Raw genomic sequence first — 6,128 nt, 5'->3', positions numbered from 1 at the left:
GCTGGTTCACCAGGTGCTACAGGTTCAGGGTGGGGGTACTTCTCCGCAGCTGGCCCCAAGACTGTGCTTTCTCTGGGCTCTTCACCTGGGGAACCCATTTTGCCAAGGCAGGAGCTGCCTGTCTTCACAGCTTTGTGCCCCTGCAGTGCTAGCAGCCCTACAGTCACGCCTAGCCCAGTAGTTAATATCTAACTCCTCTGCGCTGGGCTGTTTTTCCTCCTCTCTCTGCTGTTGTACCAAGGGCTTAAGCGAGACCTGCCTTCTGCTGCTGGTGAATATGCAAGCTATGCTGCGGCCACCCACGCCGCAGGGGTAGGAGCRGGGTAGGCCGACGCTGTTTACTGACGTCTGTAGGAAAGTGCTCGCTCCGGTTTTCACACCAGCGCCTCCTTCCTTATAAGTCCAGAAATGGCTGAAACACATGATTAGAGGAAAAGGCAAATATTACGCACATGCTATCAAGCCTCTTTTTCAAATTTAAAACAAACGCAGATAAACCCAATGGGGTGCGCAGGAAAGACCGAGGGGTTATTGAAAGACCATAGGAGAGCGCTAGTTGCAGAAAACGTATCTAAAAAATCAGCTCTCCGTAGCGTGCTGGAGACTAGGAAAACTCAATAAATGTGCACTCTTCTGCATATGCGTAAAAGGACTCCATTTCACTAGCTAAATACTTCCCTTAACCTTGATAAGGGCTCCGTGTTGGCATTGGTTGTCTCCGGGGGAGTAAAAGCCTACCGCAGTCATGTTTTCCCCGATGTTTTAGTGGTTGGTTTAGCCATGCTGTCATGCTCCACTGCCACGTTGGATATATTTCAGACGAAGTGTAGCAACTTCTGGTTTGTTTAGGCTCCCTTCTGGGGAGGGGGCCTTTGCAGCGGTTCGAGCGTATAGCTAGAAGAGCATTTGAGTACATGCTAAGCTCTCAAAGTGAGGCTGTGGCCCTGTGACRGGGACGGCTGGAGCTCTGCCCAAGGGATCACCAGGGAGTGAGTTCTTACGGGAAACAAGCAAGTCAGAAAGCTCTCTTGGAACTAGCCCAGACAGACCTCAAACCCTTTGCAACACACAAAGTGGAAGAACTTTATATGAGTAGTATTGCTGTGAGCTAGCTGACAGGAATTAATAGACCTGCCTCTATTTCCCTACTTTTTGTTGTTGTTGTTGTTTTTCCTATTTCACAAGTTTGCTTGAATAGATCAAAAAATCTGTACAATGCTGGTGCTTTCCCAGATAGTCATATCCTGCTTTCAAAATGGCAAAAGTTCTTTCCTTTTGAAAGTGCGTCTACTCTAACTCAACAAGAAACTTTTTAATGAAAATGTCCAACTCCCTAAAGCCCTAGCACGCATACCAGACCATCTTCTTTCTGGAAGGTGCATTAGGACCTTAAAAGAGCAGCAGCAGATCAATTAAGAATCAGCCAGTTTTTTGAAAATGGACCTTCTGCTTCCAGTTAATAGTCGCTGCCTATATATATAGTTCTAAATGCATTTTCCTTCCAAATAGCCTCAGGATAAAGAGTAATTCACATTTTAAGCATAATATTTAACTCAAAAAACATCCTTGAAGACCACATTTAATGAAGGAGCAACAAAGGACTTTATTGCAATGTCCCTTCATTTATGGTGAGCCTAGGAACGCAACTGTCAGTTGTTTTTAGGACTGTCCTCGCCGTGTTAAATATATGTACGTCCCACAGCAGTTTAAACAGTGAAAAACAGAGTGTTTATTGCATGCTGCACTGGAGGTAGGCAATGCTGCAACTGTTTTCTTTAAATTAGGAAAACTCTGCGTTATGCCTCTGGATGGTAATGTTGGGTGAGTGATAAACGCTAACAAACACAGGGAGATGTAGGGATAGGGAAGAGCCAAAGCTAGGTGCTTGTAACTTTGCCTAGGTGCCTAAATCAGAACGACCTGCTTTACAGGAACTGGCAACTCTTACTGGCTCCGGTGCCGCTGCAGGCATTATGGAGCTTTACAGGTTTGGATCCTTGTTATTTGCCACAAAATTTGTCCTAGAAAATCATTGCTATGGTCAGAGTCAGAGTCAGCTTGGGAATTTCTGATGATTTTGTTTTGTATGGCATTTCTTTCCAACTGGACTGATGACAGGATGGAGTTATTTTTAATGATTATCAAAGTTCAAAAAAAGGTGATGGAGGGAAATAAACTTTGGTAAAAAAAGTCCAAATTTGATGCTTTCTAACCAAAACTTTCCCCTCCAGCTAAAAACAACTATTACTTTTTAAATATTATTTTATTTTTGAATTATTTAAATATATAGTATAAATTAAAATTATTTGACATAATCAGAATGAAACTTTTTTATATGGTTCAATCCAGTTTGGAGGGACTATTAACTCAAGACTTTTTTCCATTGTTCTTGGGGCAGGGAAACCTTTTGTAATCTCAGACTCCCACAGAGAGGGAAAATGTCCATGATTTCCAAGTACCCAAATAACTGCAGCTCCCCTGCAGCAAGTTATAAACACATTGAGGTGGCTCTTATTTATTCTTGTCCTCAGTGAGCTTCACCAGGTAGAAAGCTGAAGCAAAGACACATTTGCTCCATTTTTGTGCAAACCAGAATAGTTCTGGCCTTTAGGTCAGCTGAAGACAATTTTTGCCTGCAGTAGCACACCTCCCTTTGATTTTAAATCGTGCTAGCAGACCTCCTACTTTCTTTTTGAAGGTAACATGCTGTTCCAGCTTCCCTCTTACCACATTTTCATTTTTAATCTGCTTGCTGAACATGTTTCTTGTAGTCATGGCTGTCTCAATCGGCAAAATTTATCAGAGTGTATCCCTCTTTGGTGAACACTAAGCAATAAATATGATATTGTCCTAACAACACTGAGCTAATGCTGCTAAAAGGATTTATCTGTGTCTGCCAACTTAATTTCAAAAAGGGTTCAGTGACTTCATTTCAAGGGGCAAGTGTCGGCTAGCAAAACCATTCACTTTTTTTCTCCTTTCCTCTCAGAGAAACTTGATCAAGAAAATCTGGCAGGGGGAATGTGCTCCGGTTTCTGTCGCATTGTGGCTGATCAGGAATACAATCCTGTTGATGCTATAGCACAAAAAAAGGCTGATACTTTAAGGGTCTTCATCTTGCAAGCTAGCTCCTATTAGGAGAAGACTGGACAAGCATTGGTGGCCAGATGATGAAAGAGGTTTGTTTTGATTTTCTGAAGAAAGGGGAATTCTCCTGGTTTGCTTAAAAACAAAGCCAAAAGAGACACTGGGAAGGAAGCCAAGGGCAGAAGTTGAAAAGCAGGAAGATGGAGAGCAGATGCCAGCATTTTTCAGCCCTGGGGCCAAGTTGCCATTTGCAGCCCCCCCGGGTGAGCTGCCCATGGCTGTAGCCCCAGCGAGGGGCTGCTGGACGGAAAGTCGGGGCAGACATCACACCAAACGCCCCCCAGCATGTACAGGAGGAAATCCTCAGGGAATAAAAACTGTTATAATGAGGCCAAAACTGTGTGCTTGTTTACTCCTGATTACCATTCCCAGCTTGGCCCTCTCAGCTCCAAGAACATTTAGGCTACAGTCTGTCTGTCAAGATAAAGGTATGTATGGTAACTGCAAGTTATGTATAATATCTGAGACTGACACTGCAACTACTTAATGATCCCATTGCTCCACAGTTCCCTCTTGCTCTCGGGTCTTTGGGGAAGGTGGGCTTCCCTTCCCTTGCTGAGGTCCAGGCGGCCCAAAGCCTTTGGCTTGCACTTTCTCTGTCCCCGTAACCGGACATGACCTTCCTTCCTCCCACCTCCTCCTGCCACCTCGGTGCCGACACTGGGTGTCACAAGCTAATCACCAAACGCCAGCAGCACCGCACCCTTCTCCCTCCCTGCCTTTGGTAAACCACTGCTTCTTTCACACGCCAACAGGCCAAGGCAGCGATAGGACCCGTTTTGCAGCAGTAATTCTTCTGTGAGCTCTTTCCAGCATCAGTGTTTCAGTGGCTAACACATGTACCTTTTCACCATGAGACCTGAGCTTGAGGCCCACAGCCAGCACACTTGTTTCAAAACAGGCACGAGGATGAAGCCGACTGCAGTTTCACAGCAACTCTCCCCGGTGGCTTTCACCTCCCAGTTTAAACCAAAGCCACCTAATGGGCTGACAAGATGAGATAGGAAACTAGCTGTAAAATCAAACCCAGGCTGAAAGCTCTTAAAAAGGGTTTTGTTTACTCAGGTGATTTGCAGCTGTGGTAATTTTTCCCATACCAGTGATTCCACCCTTGTTCTGGGATGTGCTTGGGAGGGTTATTTGCACAGTGCTGCGCTTGGTCTGTTTGGTGGCTGTGGGTAGTTAATGCATCTCCAGCAGCCTCGATGGGCTCTCACAGACCTGGCATATCCAGGCTCTGATTTGTGAGCAGTGAGAGCATCATTTGGATTTTTGACAGGTCATTGCCCCCCTTTGAGCACGCAGGCAGCTGTGGCACTTGCAAATCAGCACTTGAAGGCAAATCAAAGCTAGTGCTGGTGCACGCAGAGCTGTAAACTGACAATTCAGGAATGAATTGCAAAATGGCTCAGATGGGCATGCAGTGATCCTAATTCATCTTTTCAGGTAATACATCTCCATGTCTGAGATCCTAATTCAGTGTCCAGACTCAGACTTTACTATTCCTGCTCCAGTAGCCCCAAGGCAGCTAAACCCTGGTGCCAGTCTCTCTTCTGGAGAGACCTCAGGGCTTCTAGGTCCTCTTTGCTAGCTGCTGTCCCCACACGGCATCTGTGTATAGCAGCACTGCAGATACCACACTCATTCTGCCAGCTTTCACTAATGTGGCTGTTTCACCCCTGAGTACCAGAGGCCCAGCCTCACAAGTCCCGTTTTGCCCTCCAGTATGCTGAATCCAGGGGAACACCAGCCCAATGTGTGCTTTTACCCAGTGACTACGTTCAGGACTGAGTCCTTGGGCTCAGCACCAGGGGCTGCTTCTGCCCCATGAAGCTCGGTCCAAGAAGTACTGAAAAGCTGAGGTGGCAGGGGGCCTCAGAAGGTTAGCTGGTCCGACCCCTTGCTCAAAGGAGGGTGAGCATCGACTCCTTCAGAGGCTACTCTCTCTTGGTCATCTAATTTCTGCTCAGTAGGACATTTAAGTGCCTTGAAATCCATTTTAACTTCAAATTAGATCAAGGCCTGTTCTTATAAAAAAACAAATTAACATTATTTCTGAAAAAAAAAGGCAGTTTCAGATTACTTCACTATGGGGAAAACATGTATTTATTTAAAAACCATGTAAAAATTCCCTTTTCTTTTGTGCTAATGTTTTTCATGGGTACATTGTTTTGTAACATATAAGTGATGTGCTGTATCACACAGTCATAAAACCCAGGGCAGGGAGACATCTCTGGAGAGCTCCCATCCAACCCCTGCTCCAGGCAGGATTACCTCTACCTAATCTGTTCCTAATTGTTGTCTAACCTCACTGAAGCTCATTAGGATTGGTTAGATAATCATTTGCCAGAAGTAATTTAGGTAAAACTTCCTCTGGCCTTAGGGTGATTCTGAAACTTCATTGCCTCTCACCGGGTGAGCAGCTCAGCGGTAGGCTTTTAAAAAATACAATAAAATAAAATTCAATTTCACAAGCTCCCAGTCTCCCTGGCTCCTCATTCTCTCCGTGGCTTGTCACCCCTTTCGGTGTGGGGTCTTTAGCCTGCTCCGCGCAGCCCAGCCGCCCACGGCGCCCTGCCGCTGTCACCCCGCCGACCCGGCCGCGGAGCGCTGCGCGCTACGCGCTGCGCGGCCGCCGCTCGCCCGGTRCTTGAGGGATGGCAGCGCTTGGCCGCGGCTAGGGCGCAAAGCGTGTATCAGATCTCAAAGCCTAAACTTGCCGCGGGGGTGAGTAAGAGCGGAATTCCCAGAGCGTGGGGGAGAAGGGGGAGAAAAGAAAAAAATAAAATAAAATAAAAAGATCCTCGCCGCAATTCAAAATGCTCTGTACGAAGCAGAGGGGCGGCGGTGCCCGTGCCGGTGCCGGTGCAGGGAGGGGCCGGCCGGGGCCCGCCCGGGGGCGGCTTCCCACCGGGGAGGGGCCGCCGGTGATGCCCGAGCGGAGGGCAGGGAGCGCCGCCGCCGCCGCCGCCGCCGCCGCC

At 47.1% G+C, this 6,128-nt stretch overlaps 1 protein-coding gene across 1 annotated transcript in view; it reads left to right on the top strand.

Moving 5' to 3' along the window:
• Window positions 1-5,811: 5,811 nt before the first annotated feature.
• The window catches only part of LOC112967088 (lactosylceramide 4-alpha-galactosyltransferase-like), a 17,696-nt gene continuing 17,379 nt past the window's right edge, over window positions 5,812-6,128 (top strand). Inside the window, exon 1 of the mRNA XM_026067848.1 lies at window positions 5,812-5,874. The gene's annotated coding sequence lies outside the window, so the exon portion shown is untranslated. The remainder of the gene's footprint in view (window positions 5,875-6,128) is intronic.

The sequence above is a fragment of the Apteryx rowi genome, unplaced genomic scaffold (assembly GCF_003343035.1).
Source record: "Apteryx rowi isolate R43461 unplaced genomic scaffold, aptRow1 scaffold_263, whole genome shotgun sequence".
Classification (NCBI taxonomy): Eukaryota; Metazoa; Chordata; class Aves; order Apterygiformes; family Apterygidae; genus Apteryx; species Apteryx rowi.
Note: the sequence above shows the minus strand (reverse complement) of the source record. Positions and strands in the feature narration are given on the sequence as shown.